The sequence below is a fragment of the Marmota flaviventris genome, chromosome 3 (genome assembly GCF_047511675.1).
Source record: "Marmota flaviventris isolate mMarFla1 chromosome 3, mMarFla1.hap1, whole genome shotgun sequence".
In the NCBI taxonomy this organism is placed as follows: Eukaryota; Metazoa; Chordata; class Mammalia; order Rodentia; family Sciuridae; genus Marmota; species Marmota flaviventris.
In genome coordinates, this window is record NC_092500.1 from 169,238,364 (window position 1) to 169,254,108 (window position 15,745).

The window sequence follows — 15,745 nt, forward strand, 5'->3', positions numbered from 1 at the left end:
CAAAAAAAAAATTAAGGCAGAACAAAATCATTGTTAACCACTTTAATTTTTAAGGTCTGCTGATGCTGTTTTTACAAAGAAGTTAGTCAAGGTGATGTTCTCCATAAAACACCATCCAGGACACAGAGGGCTTTGCGCTCATTGATTTTTTCACTTGCACCCCAAAACCTGTAGCTGATCCTTCAGAAGTCGGGAGCATCTGCCCAGGAAGACTCAGGGCTTCTCACGATGCTTGGAAATGACCTGCAGCCTGTTCTGAGGAGCAGCAGCCCTGGGTCACACCTTGTTTGCCATGACGGATTGCCTCCTGCCTGCCTGCATGTGCTGTCTTTTCTTCGGAGACCTGGAACTTCACAGAACCTTGGCTTCCCTGCTGAAGGTTCCTCTGTTGGAATGCAGTCCTTGGCTTACCACAAACACTGCCCTGGTGACTTAAGCACTGCGATCATTTCTGTAGATTTATTACACTGTAGAGAGTAGAGAAGGACAGGAGAAATGGCCTTACCTGGTGACTCTCAATGTCTCATCAGCTCGGGCTACCAAAGAACCACAGTGGAAACTGACTTTCTCACAGTTCTGGAAGCCAGAAAAGTCCAAGTCGAGATGTGAAGGGTTTTCATGTGAGAGACAATGCAAGAGAGTTCAGAGGTGAAGTGATTGGATTCTAAGAGCCTTTACCTAATCAGTGCTTTAATCACCTGATAGGGATTAACATGCAGTTAACTGGAAGAGGTGGGTCACCGGGGGTGTGCCTTTGGAGTATATATTTTTCCATGGAGAGTGAGCTCCCCACTCCGCCCTTCCTGACGCCATGTTCCCAGTTGCTTTCTTCCACCACACACTTCTGTCCTGTTCTGTTCGGCCTCACACCTCAGGCCCCGAGGAATGGAGTCGGCCATCTATGGACTGAGACATCTGAAACTGTGAGCCCCCAAATAAACGTTTTCCTCCTTATTAAAGTTGTTCTTGTCAGGTCTTTTGGTCACAGAGATGAGAAAGCTGACTAAAACACAAGGCATGGACAGGCTCGGTGTCTGGTCAGGACTCTCTTCTGGGTTTGCAAATGGCTCCTTCTTGTTACAGCCTCCCGTGGGAGAGAGGAAGAGGGCTCCCTTGTGTCCATTCTTGCAAGAACACCAAGAAGAGGTTCCCCCTTAGCTACCTTTGTTTCTGGAATGCTTCACCTCTAAGACCATGACCTTGGGAGTTTGATGTTTAACATGAATTTAGGGGTGATTCAAACATTCAGTCTGCAGTACTCAACAGAGACCAACTCCCCCAGGAAGTGTACTGGAAATTTGTGGAGGCACTTCACTTGTCACAGAGATCGGGGGTATCAGTGGCCTTTAGTGGGTTTTTAGACATGCTGCAATGTAGACACTTAGTTTATAAAGAGAAAAGGTTTATTTTGGCTCATGGTTTTGGACGTTCCTGTCCAGGACAAACCTGGAAGCAAAAAAAGAAAGAGAAAAATTGACTGAGGTCTTGGCCCACCCCCAGTATTCCAAAGCCTCACATCCAAAATGTTCCAGGGGACCAAGACTCAAACTCAAGGACTTTGGGGACATTCAAAATCCAAAACTATAGTATTATACAACTTTTTCAAGTCTGCCACTATTTATAATTTATCCAAGCCTAGAACTTGATTCCTTTTTCCTTAGATAAAATTAGTCTATGAACACAACTAATTTGCCAGGTTGTAGAAACTGAGGGAAGAATGTACTTAGCTTTTTTCCTCACGTTCTTGAATGTAGCATGCCGTATAAGTCTGCATTTGTGGCTGGTGGATGGGTGAGCCCAACTCTGTGGTCATATCATCTAGAGTACTTGGGTCTGAGTACTGACACATTGAAATATATTTTGTTAATTATAAAACATACTGATTTCATATTAAAGTTCAGATGCTTTATTACTTTCTTAAAATTATGTCATGGAGTCAATTGTTAATGGATTTTATTGCAAGGAGTCTTTGCAAAATACACGTTCATAAAAGGTCCATTGGTTCTGATTCTGTTCATGAATGCTCCATCATTTATGTACACTTGAATTATTTTCAACATTTTACAAATAATATTGCAATAAAGGGCTTTATATATATATATATATACATCATTTCCTATACTCACAGTGTTTAAATACTTTAAGTTACAATCAATAAGAAATGGGAAATTTTTCATGTGAAAATTCAATTTTCTGTCTTCTGACCACCAATGGATGATCTCACAATCTTGGGTTCTCATTCCTGCCTGGGAGTCCTCTGGATTTGGAAGGAGCGCTCTACTTTGGTCGTGGTTTGAGTTTTCTAGGGATGCCATAGCAATACCACAGATTGGGTGACTTAGGGAGCAGAAATGTATCTCTCACAGTTCTGGAGGCTGGAAGTCCACATCAAGGAGCCAGGAAGAGAGGTTTCATGCTGAAGCCTCTTGTCTTGGCCTATAGGTGACCACCACCTCTGTGGGCTCATGTGGCCTCTTCATTGTGCACCTTTGGGTGGGGGAGAGATAGAGCATCCTAGTGTCTCATATTGTGGTCGCCAATATTATCATACAGGACCCCACCCTTATGACCTCCTTTAACCTTAATGACCTTCTAAAGTTCCCATCTCACTTGGGTGGGGGCCAGGTCTATGCTCTCCAGTCACCAGAGTCTTCATCACTCCTTGTCATTGCCCTGACAATGACCAATGCTGGTTGACATTCATCATCAAATAAAGCTGTTGTATTTTTCGTGTCAAAATAAGAGGAAACTAACTTGTTATGTCCACGTGCGATCGTTGGGATCTGGGGTGTGCCCTGAAGGACTGTGTGGTAAAGCATTGGTCCCCAGCAGGGCACTTGGGAGAGATGGTGCAACCTTCTAAAGGAGGGGCTTATGGGAGTTCTTGTCCCTCTTTTCACCTCCTTTTGAGGCCCCCCCCCAGGCGAGAGGCTGCTCTGCCACAAGGTCCCTATGTGACAAGCCACCTCACCACAGGCCCCAAAGCACTGGGCCAACCAACCACGAGGAGAAGCTCTAAAGTCCTAGGGCCAAATAGACCTTTTCTGGGTAATCAGTGGAGGAAAGGGACCAAGCAGTGGCAGGGAGGGGGGGGCGACATGCTGGGAGAGATGTTGGCCAAATTGTATTATTAGAGTGTGTCATGAACGAATATCTAACAACAAATTCCATCAGTACATAACCAACTGTAATGTACCAATTAAAAATGTGGAAAAAATTTTTTTCTTCATCATAAATTGATTATTTCAGGTGTCTGTTATGGTAATAGAAAGCTGACTAGACACTATGTCTCCATCAGAAGTGAAAGAACTCAACAGAGACTGAGAGGACCAGGAATTTCAAGCACAATGGGAGATAATACATATTCTGAGGGTGTTTATATACAAACAGAAAGGGACTTTGTCCCTGAATAAGATTGGGGTAGGGGCAGCTTCACATGCCTGTCACCCCAGAGATTTGAGAGGCTAAGGTGAAAGGATTTCAAGTTCAAGACCAGCTTTGGAAATAAAATGGAAAGGGCTGGGGATGTAGGTCAGAGGTACAACACCCTTGAGATCAACCCCAATTATTGGGGGTGGGGGGTGAGGAATAAAACTGGAGGTGATAAGAAGCAGACTATTAGAAGTGCACACGCCCTGTCTGAATTAGGTCGCTTGCTTGGTCTTAGAGGTGCTCAAGTCTGCAATCCCTGCTCTTATCCCTTTTGGCTCCTACTATATCTGCTTTCACTTCCTGTACTCACACATTGTGCAAACATGCAAATAATCAGAAGAAATTAGCAGAGGCCCACCAGGTTTGGACTCACTGGCAGCAAGATCTGGCGGCAAAATCCTGAGCAGGATCTTGATATTTTTTTTTCCTGCTCCTAGGAATTTCTCCAGGTCTGTGGAACTGCCACCTTTTGGACCAGGGATGGCTCCACGCTCTTTCCTTATGCAATGCAGGCACCATTTGATCTATTTTCCAGTCTCACCAATACCCTGCAGTGTCAGGGATGGAGGCCAAGTCTCTGTGCTGCTGGGAAGTGAAGCTAAGCCGCTGGGCTGGTGCCCTGTCCAACTCTGCAGCTCAGAAGGGAGCAGGATGTTTATGTTTGTGCATTTCTTTCCCTAAGCTTGATCTTGTTGCTTGTGAAGGGCAACACGCCGTGAATGCAAAACACCATCTGAGCGGTTCAGGGGGTTGCATTTCAGACGCATATTCAGTCTGGACCAGTGGCCCACAGAATAGAGGAAGCCAACAGCACACAGGTAAACAGGCTCCTGTTGAACTTCCAGATTTTTTGTGCCTATTAGAGTCAGAAATTCAGAGACCAATCATTCTAGAAGCAAATCCACCCTCTTTTCTTCTTTTTTTTTTTTTAATTTTTTATTGTTGGCTGTTCAAAACATTACATAGTTCTTGATATATCATATTTCACAATTTGATTCAAGTGGGTTATGAGCTCCCATTTTTACCCCATATACAGATTGCAGAATCACATCAGTTACACATCCATTGATTTACATATTGCCATACTAGTGTCTGTTGTATTCTGCTGCCTTTCCTATCCTCTACTATCCCCCCTCCCCTCCCCTCCCCTCCCCTCCCCTCTTCTCTCTCTGCCCCCTCTACTGACATTCGTTTGTCCCCCTTGTATTATTTTTCCCCTTCCCCTCACTTCCTCTTGTATGTACTTTTGTATAACTCTGAGGGTCTCCTTCCATTTCCATGCATTTTCCCTTCTCTCTCCCTTTCCCTCCCACCTCTCATCCCTGTTTAATGTTAATCTTCTTCTCATGCTCTTCGACCCTACTCTGTTCTTAGTTACTCTCCTTATATCAAAGAAGACATTTGGCATTTGTTTTTTAGGGATTGGCTAGCTTCACTTAGCATAATCTGCTCTAATACCATCCATTTCCCTGTAAATTCTATGATTTTGTCATTTTTTAATGCAGAGTAATACTCCATTGTGTATAAATGCCACATTTTTTTTATCCATTCATCCATTGAAGGGCATCTAGGTTGGTTCCACAGTCTAGCTATTGTGAATTGTGCTGCTATGAACATCGATGTAGCAGTGTCCCTGTAGCATGATCTTTTTAGGTCTTTAGGGAATAGACCGAGAAGGGGAATAGCTGGGTCAAATGGTGGCTCCATTCCCAGCTTTCCAAGAAATCTCCATACTGCTTTCCAAATTGGCTGCACTAATTTGCAGTCCCCTAGAAGGCAAGAAATAATTAAAATCAGAGCTGAAATTAATGAAATCGAAACAAAAGAAACAATTGAAAAAATTGACAAAACTAAAAGTTGGTTCTTTGAAAAAATAAACAAAATCGACAGACCCTTAGCCATGCTAGCGAAGAGAAGAAGAGAGAGAACTCAAATTACTAGCATACGGGATGAAAAAGGCAATATCACAACAGACACTTCAGAAATACAGAAGATAATCAAAAACTATTTTGAATCCTTATACTCCAATAAATTAGAAGATAGTGAAGGCATAGATAAATTTCTTAAGTCATATGATCTGCCCAGATTGAGTCAGGAGGATATAGAAAACCTAAACAGACCAATATCAATTGAGGAAATAGAAGAAACCATAAAAAGACTACCAACTAAGAAAAGCCCAGGACCGGATGGGTATACAGCAGAATTTTACAAAACCTTTAAAGAAGAACTAATACCAATACTTTTCAAGCTACTTCAGGAAATAGAAAAGGAGGGAGAACTTCCAAATTCATTCTATGAGGCCAACATCACCCTGATTCCTAAACCAGACAAAGACACTTCAAAGAAAGAAAACTACAGACCAATATCTCTAATGAACCTAGATGCAAAAATCCTCAATAAAATTCTGGCGAATCGGATACAAAAACATATCAAAAAAATTGTACACCATGATCAAGTAGGATTCATCCCTGGGATGCAAGGCTGGTTCAATATACGGAAATCAATAAATGTTATTCACCATATCAATAGACTTAAAAATAAGAACCATATGATCATCTCGATAGATGCGGAAAAAGCATTCGACAAAGTACAGCATCCCTTTATTTTCAAAACTCTAGAAAAACTAGGGATAACAGGAACATACCTCAATATTGTAAAAGCAATCTATGCTAAGCCTCAGGCTAGCATCATTCTGAATGGAGAAAAATTGAAGGCATTCCCTCTAAAATCTGGAACAAGACAGGGATGCCCTCTCTCTCCACTTCTGTTCAACATAGTCCTCGAAACACTGGCCAGAGCAATTAGACAGACGAAAGAAATTAAAGGCATCAAAATAGGAAAAGAAGAACTTAAATTATCACTATTTGCAGATGATATGATTCTATACCTAGCAGACCCAAAAGGCTCTACAAAGAAACTATTAGAGCTAATAAATGAATTCAGCAAAGTGGCAGGATATAAAATCAACACGCGTAAATCAAAGGCATTCCTGTATATCAGCGACAAATCCTCTGAAATGGAAGTGAGGACAACCACTCCATTCAAAATGTCTTCAAAAAAAATAAAATACTTGGGAATCAACCTAACAAAAGAGGTGAAAGACTTATACAATGAAAACTACAGAACCCTAAAGAGAGAAATAGAAGAAGATCTTAGAAGATGGAAAAATATACCCTGTTCATGGATAGGCAGAACTAACATCATCAAAATGGCGATATTACCAAAAGTTCTCTATAGGTTTAATGCAATGCCAATCAAAATCCCAACGGCATTTCTTGTAGAAATAGGGCCACAGACTTCCCATCTCTGAACTCAATGAGGGCCAGCCACCAAGATAAGACAGTGACCCTCAACCACAAAATGATTCCATATTTTATAATCCTTTCTACCCTGTCCCCAACCATCATCGAATGGATTTGGGGGATATTCCCACTAAGTGTCCACCAGCTGACCATGTTGGTGCCCTCATCCATAGACCAAATTCCAACATACACACTGTGTGCACTCATCAGACGTGTGCTCAGATATACCTACTGAGGCCCAGACATGTCTGGGGCACTCTTCACCAGGCCAAATGTGCCTTCATAACACAAAAAATCTAGTGAACTAAGCTCTGAGATGTGCTTAAGAGTCATTAAGACCAAAGGATCTCATTTCCCAAGGAATTGGTTGGACAACTTAAATATTTGCTTTGGTGACTAAAATAGGCAAGTTTAATCCAAAGGAAGTTCAGATAAGAAAACATGGCAATAGACCACAAGTTCACAATATTCTCCAGTTCTGAGTATTTCAGCCTGAACTCTTCAATAACCACTTTTGCTCTGCTCTGGTTCCTGCAAACTGATGTTGATTAAATACATTTTCTGTGTATGTGAGTAAGTTTTTTCAGGCTGTTTATGAATTCAAAGACTTTACTGGGATCTAGAAGCCCCAGCCCCAGATGCTCCAAGGGCAGGGCTCATACATCAAATGACTGAACATTTCCCACATCTTCCAGAGGTAGCTACAAATAGTTTCAGTTGACACCATAGCAAAAATGAGAAAGGGACTTTAAGATACTCACATCCCCGTTTTAAATGCCATCATTAAATATATTGGGAACATGAGTATGGAGATGTCTAAAACTAGACTTGAGTATCTCCTATTCTCAACTCCTTCTTGGGTCATGTAATTTGAAGCCATAATTGCTTGGGTTAAATGATTAATTAAGAACAAAGTAGCTGTAGAACAAGTAAAATTTTATTTTTCAGCAACATTTTTAAATCTGTTAATCTATATTTTCAAACTAAGATGCCATATAAATTAGTTCCAATCATATTCTATTGCTTGTCTCAATTTTCAAAACAATAGTATTTTCTTTTTGGATGTTAAAATAGTTACATTATTACAAAGATAATTAAAAGTTGATGAATAGGGTAAAAGTTTCACATAAGAACTAAAGGATGGAATAAAGACTATTTAGCCTATACACAGTTTTATCATGTAATTATGGAGATTCCGATTTGTTTATAATTCTGGAAATGCTCTGTGTGAATCCGGTTCTCAGACTTTGCAAAGACCATCTTTTTACAGTATCTCACCAATACAAACTTTAAAATAGTATATATTTTAGCGATGACTTTTAAATGTGAATTGTTATTCACTACCATGGATTAGTTCTGTTACTAGAATTTACTCAAAACAGATTCAATTACGCTTCAAGTTAGGATTTTTTTATAATGGACTTATAAAAAATTAAAGACTCTTCTTCAATTGTAAGCAGCTGGTGCTGGTGCAAGGAAGTGACTTCACTGATGTTTAGCATGCAGGTGTGTCTCACGGCTGTGGTGGTGGTGGTGGTCGCATCAACCTATGGGCAGGATGAAGTCTCAGAGAACCACATTCGCAGAGTCGTAGGGGACTGTCCACCTCTCAGGGCAAATTTAAAGCCATAAGTGTCCTGGGTTAAATAATTTTCGGCCTTTTTTATACAAAGTCTTCTAAAAATGATTGTTAGTTTCAGGTCCCTTTTTTCGGCACTACATTAAAAAGCCAAAACTAGTACTTTCTTTCTTTTCTGATTGCTTGAGACTTAAAAGGTAAATCCCATGTCCCTATCCTAAAAGAGCTTGAAAATCAAATGAATAAAAAGTTGAAACTGAGAAAAAAATTAAAAGAAAGAAAAGTAAAAGCTGATATATATAGCTACTAGGTATCTTGTCTTCCCTTTTTTATTTTTGTAAATTAAGATCAAAGATAAATCAAAAGTTTATAGCTTAAGTTAGATGAAATCAGAGAAGAGAAAAAAGTAGATTATATAGCAAATATTTCTCTGACACCTGTATTTCTAAAACCATTAAGAACATTTCTATTAAAATTAATTTAATTTTATTAAAATTTATTTGTAAATTATTTCATTAGTATGAAATAATTTGATTTATATTAAATTCTGTGTAAATTAAACTAATATTATTAAATTGTATTAAATTCATTTAAATAAAATTTAATAAATTTAAATATAAATTAGATCATAGTTTAATATAAATTAACTTTATTAAATTGATTAATAATGTTAATGAAATAAATTCAAATTAAATAATATTCATTAAAAATAAATTTAAATGAAATCAATTTTTACTGAATTATCATTTAATTTTTATTAAATTTTATTTAAATTAATTTTAATAAAAATGTTCTTAATGGTTTTAGAAATTACAGGTGTCAGAGAAGTGTTTCTTATATAATCTGCTTTTTCTCTTCTCTGACTTCTCCTAACTTCAGCTAAAAACTTTTGATTTATCTTTTACCTTAATTTACAAAATGAAAAAGGTTTTTCCCAGTATTTCATCTTTGAAAACGTTATATGATTTTATTTCTCCCCATTTCTCCTCCTTGCTGTCAAATGGTTTTAAAAATGTGTTTATAAGCATTATTTTAGAGCCCAGAAAAGTACGTAAACAGTCCCGATATTTAATGATACATCCTTGCAAATTAACTTTTCCACTGAAAATTGTGTGTCACTCTACATTCATTTTGATTTATAAAAATGGTCTTCTTTCTGGACATTAACATCTAGAAAGGTGAATTAAAAAAATAGGTTGGAGCTAATGGTTCACTACTGCTGCACTGTACAGTTGCTCACAAAGTACATTAGAATTGATTATTGTTGATGATTACATCATAACATCAAAATAAAATTATAAACAAAAAGTGCTACAGCAAACAAAATAAATTTTTAAGCTATACATCAAAAAAAAGAAAGAAAGAAAGAAAAAAGAAAGAGAAAAGAAAAAAGAAAGAGAAAAAGGGAAAACAAAATACCTAGTAGCTCTATATACATCAGCTTTTTTCTTTCTCTTTTTGTCTACAAATACATGACACTTTTTCCAAAAGGCCACTCTCAAAAAGTACAGAGTTTTGGCTTCTTTAAAGTTCTACATCATCTCTGGCTTCAGAGTCACGTATGGCTTTAAAAGGTCCTTTAGTACAACCCTGGCAGGATGGTCTGGGGACACTGGCAATGGTGTAAAGGTGGGCATGACATCTGCGAAGGGTTCCAGAGAAGATGCCCAGGTCCACTAGGTCCAAGTCCAGCTAGGTGAGTAAGTGGCTCTGACTTCTGCTGCCTCTTTACCACTTCCCGGCACCTTTGCACCTTGCTTTCTTCTTCTTGGTGAATCTACAGTTCCATGGCACGAGCAGAAAGTTTGGGTGGTGGAACAGCTGGATGAGATTCCATTTCCAGAAACTTAACCAAAATGTTCTGAAAAAGAACTCTTCCACACAGATTGCTGACTTGGTATCAAAGGTGTGCTGGGGACAGATTTGGGTCCTCCTCCAAGCCAACCAGGCATCCACGTGGTAACACCTCCATAATCTTCTTTCAACAAGTGCTCCATTTCCCCCTTTTCAATGTCCAGGATCCTTCCGATTACCCGGAGCACTTCACAACGCTTACTTTTGGGTGTGCGGAAATGACCGATAAAAAGGTTTCTCAGGAGGTCTTTGTCCACTTTTCCTTCTGTGCTGCTTGTCATGTTCATCAATTTCTTTGGTGTATCGTCCAGCATTTCTTGCAGGAGCTCACTTTGTTTTGTAAGTTCTCCAGTCTGTTCTTCCTTGAGATCTAACTGTCTGGGTGCTGAATCAGACACAACATTTGCTTCATCCTGTAGTGATAATAATGCTTCTCCTTCGACTTTTTCTGCCTTTTCCTTCTGTTCTTTCTTGAATTCTGCAGGACACATAGCTTTTTCTTCTTGTTGGAAATGCTCTTGAACCGTTTGCAGGTTACTTAATGACAGGGCAGACTGCGTTCCTCCTTCCTGGGAGAGCAGAAATTGCAGTGCCTTCTCATCCCTCTGTTGGGATTCCATCCTCAACTGTTCCTGCGGGGACTCTATCTGCACATTGGCTTGATGACTTGTAGTCGAAGATGAAACTAGCTTTTCCTCCAACAGCATGACTTTCTTTTTCAGTTCAAGCTCCCTTTTTTCCACAGCCCAAATTTCCCGGGTGTGAGAATCTTCTGATTCCAAAAGATGGCTGCGTAGTCTCTCTAGCTCCTGGTGTAAGCGTAATTCTTTGTCATGTAAGTGTTGAACCTCGTGCTGGAGGGTCCTGTTCTCCATCTGTTTTTGCTTCAGACACAAGATGACTTGATCTGTCTTTTGCTGAAACATAATGGTCTTCTCCTGCCTTGATTCAACTGCAGTGGCAAGATGACTGAACTCCCCACACTTGTCCTCTTCTTTTTCTTGTAACGGCTGCTCAAAGGCATGAGCTTTCTCCTTCATAGTCTCCAGCTGCAAGTCTTTTTCTCGCAGCATCACAGAGAACCTCATGTTGGTCTCCTGTAATGCTTGACACTCCATTTCCTTTCCTCTGGATATTTCTATTATGTTTTCATTTTCCGCTTTGAGTTTGGAAATGTCCATTTCTAAAACGAATACTCGCTCCTTGAGGATCTTGGCTGCTTGCCTCCATACTTGGTTTTCACTCACTTTGTTGGTGAACTCTTCATTTGAAGAAAGTAACTGATCCCTTTGGGCTCGGATTAAGAGATCTTTTTCTTTAAGTGAATTCAGTAACACATCTTGCTTTGCCTTTAGCTGTTTAATTTCCGAATCCGTTTGTTCATGTCCTTTGCTCTCTATCTCCGACAGAGCAGCCATGGACTCAGACAACCTGTGGTTGTTTTCTTGAAGAGTCTTAATTGTAGCATCTTTTTCTTGCAGTGACTGTCTCAGCTCTTGGACCTCTGCTGACTGGGAGCTAAGTGATGAAGCAGACAAGAGCTGGGGTGAAGTACTATCAAGTTTTCCCACAGGAAGGGCCTTGGCGTTACAAAGCTGCCCTGTGCACTGCTGATCCTGGCCTAATTTGGTGTCACTCAGCTCATCACTTTGGATGAGGCCGGTGTGGTCTGCTTCTAACTTAGAATGATTTTCACCATCAACCACAGCTTGGGCTTGAAGTGGAAGAAGCTCCTTCTGATGTTTCCATTCCTCCATTTGTTTAACTTGCTGTCTTAGATTCTGAACATACCTTGACCACTGAACATACCTTGACCACTGCTTACAAATCGGGTGGGCAATGTTCTATATTCTTCCTGAATCTGGATGAGGGCTGCTTCTTCCACAGCAACTAGATCCTTCATTTTGTGATGTTCTGATTTTAAATGGCTGTTTTCCTTCACCTTCTCGTTCAGAATGGCTAAGACTTGTTCTCTTTCCGTGGTGAAGGTCTGCAGCTGCTGCTGAAGGTAAAGGACATCCTGGGGGTGGGAAACTGGAGACAGTCTAGCCTGAAGAGCTGGTGTCTCCACATCCTTCTGCTGGATAATTTGAGTGAGTTTACCAACTTCATCTGTGGACAGCTGATGAATCTCCTTGGTTAAAGATACATTCTGTTCTTTTAGAAGTTTAATCTCAAGTTCTTCTTTGATTCCTTTCACTGACGTCTCATTTTCAGATTTCAATAGGTTGTGTTTTTCACCTCCATTTTCTACAGTAAGGCTTTCTTTAACTTTCGGTTCTCGAAGAACATCGGAATTCTCTGTTTGAGTCTCATGTCTGTCTCCAGGCAACTGGGCTTTTATTTGTCCAATGGTTTTCTGCAAATTCTTAATTTCCTCATCTTTTACTAAAAATAACTGGGTATGCGCAGCATTCATCTGCTCATATTGGTATTTCAATTCATTCATTTCCTTCTTCTGCTCCTGTAAAGACTGAAGTAGGTGCATTTTACCCTGTCTTTCATCTTCAATTATCTTCTGATGATGTTTAATTGCCTCTTCCAGATGATTATTGACGAAATTCAGTTGAGATACCTCAGATTCTAGTTCTGTGATACTATGGAGGGTTTCAAGCTCAGCCACAAGGACAGCTCTGTGCTGCTGTTCCCTAAGTCTTTCCAATTCTTCTTGCAGATGATTTCCTTCTTCTTTCATGGATCCAATCCTTCCGTCCTTTTCTTCTATGGTTTGCCTTAAAGTTTCATTTTCTCTTAAGACCTGAGAACACTTATCTAAATCCTTTTGGAGTTCTGAACTTTGTTCTTTGAGTTTGTCAAGAAAAAGTTTTTTCTCACTTATACGTTGTATCAATTGCTCCTGGTCTTCTAAATGAGATGCCAAAAGTTCCTTAGTTTCTTTTTGATCAGCAGCCATTTGCTCAATATTCTTTTTGAGGCTTGCGATTTCAAAATCCTTCTCTTGATTGAGTTGTTTCAATTTCTTGATTACAAGGTCTCCTTCATATCGTTGTTTGGATAGCTCATCTGTTATCAAAATTATGTGCTTTGTTGCTTCCTGGTTCTGAGTGTCCAGTTCTTCCAACTCAGCTATCAGCATTTTCTTTTCATTAATACTTTGATTCAGTTCTTGCTCCTTCGACTCCAAGTTTTAAGTTATGGAATTGTACACACAAATTCACGTCTGTTGAAGCTGTACTTTTAATTAGTTCATATTCACAGCTCAATGTTGACAGTGATATCTGAAGTTCTTCCTTTTCTTGACTCAATAATGACTTCTCTTTTTCTAAAACTTGAACACGCACATTCAGTTTCAGATTGTCTTCAGCCAGACGGTTATCCTGGTTTAAACCGTTCAGTCTCATTATTTCCTTTTCAGCATCAGACAGGGCTTGTTGCAGCCTGAGCACTTCTTCCACCGATGAACTCTGTGGGAGAATTTTTCCCTTTTTGGCCGCAGTATCACTCTGCTCCATCACAGAAGGCTGCAATTTACTGCATTCCAGTTGCAAGTTCTCACACTGCTCAATTATTTGTCCCTTTTCCACACCGAGCTGCTCTTGTTCTGTGTTCGAGACGTTTCTGTCATTTTCTGCAGAAGATAATTTTTTATTGATGTCTTTTATTTGATCCTCAAGTTCTTCTATGTTTTTCGTCGACTCGGTGTTTTCAGTTTGTAGAACCTGAATAGTTTTTTGCATCTCACAGGCTGTAACCCCTGAGTCACCTTGTTGTGACTGATTTGCAAGTTCTTGAATTCGTTCTTGGTAGTCACGTAATTCCTCTCCATGCCGGCAACTTTCCTCTGCCAGTTTCTCTTGATGTGCCTTCTGCAAAGCTGGCATTTCATGTTGATGATTATTTATGTCCTGACTTTGGTTTTCTTCAAGTACCTTGATAGTATTTTGGAGTTTGCAGATTTCCCTTGGATCAGAATTACGTGTTCCTTGTGCTTGACCAATATGCTTCCAGGGGCTGACTTCAGATTCAAGCCTCGAAACTTCAATTGACAAGCTCTTTATTTCATGTTGTGATGAAATGATGTCACTAAAGTGCATGTCTCCATCAGGAAAAGGTGAAAACTGACGACTGATTCCACAGCTGAATGGAGCCGGTGCAGTGGTTATTGGTGTACCACCAGCTCCCGAGTGTACTGATTGGGCAGGTGACTGTGGTCTCCACAGGTGATCCTCTCGCACCATCTGTCTTGCTTTAGGTTGGCTGGCTTCTGTCCCTCTCTGTTGCAGTTGATGTCGGTAACGTGCAGAGGGATGCTTTATGGGAAGCCCTGATGCTTCTTGGTGCTTTTCTTCCCGATCAGTACAATCCTTTGTAAGTCTTCCATCCTTTGATGTGAATGGAGATTGGGGAGCTTCAATTTCCTTTCTCCCACAATGAGGTAAACCTGCTTCTACCTCTTCTAAATCGTCCAGAAACGCGTCCCTGGCGAAGCTGGAGATATGGCTGGTGAGGGAAGCCAAGCTGTCCCCCACCTGACGCAAGGAGTGGCCCCAGCCAGAGCTTAGGCCCCTAAACCAGGACGACATCGCTGCAACCTCTGAGCCGCTGCAAAACCCGCTCCTCTCACCATCCACCTCTCTCCATGGAACGGCCTTGAGCGCTGCGGGGTCGATTGTGACCTCAGCCTCAGAAATCCGGGCGCTGCGGGGCTCGCGCCAACTTCGCCTTCTGCCTGGTAACGCAGAGCCCTGGCCTGGGCTTTCACTGGGGACTCGCTGCCAGTGGCGCAGTCACCCCTCGGGGGGCCTCTGCTCCTTCCCTGGACTTTCCGCTGTCCCCCTTGGGTGACTCCGCCCTCAGCGTTTGTGATGCGCCCCAGCAGGGCGGGCTGCTCCTGCCACCTGGACTTGGCCGCCCTAACACCCTAGGATTTTCAATATTCATGAAGAAGCCTTTTAGAGTACTGTGACCTGCAAAGCACCACTGAAATCATGGTTTCCTACAAATGATTCCAATTTGCTGCAATAAAGAAAGTTGTATTGATCATTCTGACTACAGTTACCAATTCATTCCACAACCTTAACGTCCCTAACACTATTGAAAGTCTGTCCTCCATATGCTAACTCACTCTCCTGGCTGTTTTCAAAATACTGTGACTCCTTTGGCTCTTGAATGCTTGATTCTAGGTTTTTTTTTTTTTTTCCTCTACTTTGAAAACATGTTCTATACCCCGGATGGGTTTAATGCTTTAATGGTATTATGCCCAGTCATGAATCAAGGTAGTTATAGCAATTTGTAGATTATAGTAATTAAAAACTTGCATCTTTATGGGTAAAAAGGTAATATAAGTAATATTATCCCAACATTTTGCTCCTGAAATGCATTTTTCATAGTATCCTTTTAGTAAACTTTTTTTTTTTTTTGGAAAAGCGATCATCTCATTTGGATCTACATAGTAACTTTTCAGTGTTTGGAGGAATTTCCAGATTGATGATCAAAAGAAAATCAAAGAAGGAAGAGTATCCCAGCCCAGCAGCTTCTACAGACAACAAAAGGCTTTATACCTCAAGCTAGAGTGAAATACGTCCAAGAAAGTTTATGTTGATGAACACTTAAACTC

At 40.4% G+C, this 15,745-nt stretch overlaps 1 pseudogene; it reads right to left on the bottom strand.

The window, feature by feature from the left end:
* Positions 1 to 9,845: 9,845 nt before the first annotated feature.
* LOC114083015 (thyroid receptor-interacting protein 11 pseudogene) lies at positions 9,846 to 14,711 on the bottom strand (annotated as a pseudogene).
* Positions 14,712 to 15,745: the final 1,034 nt, after the last annotated feature.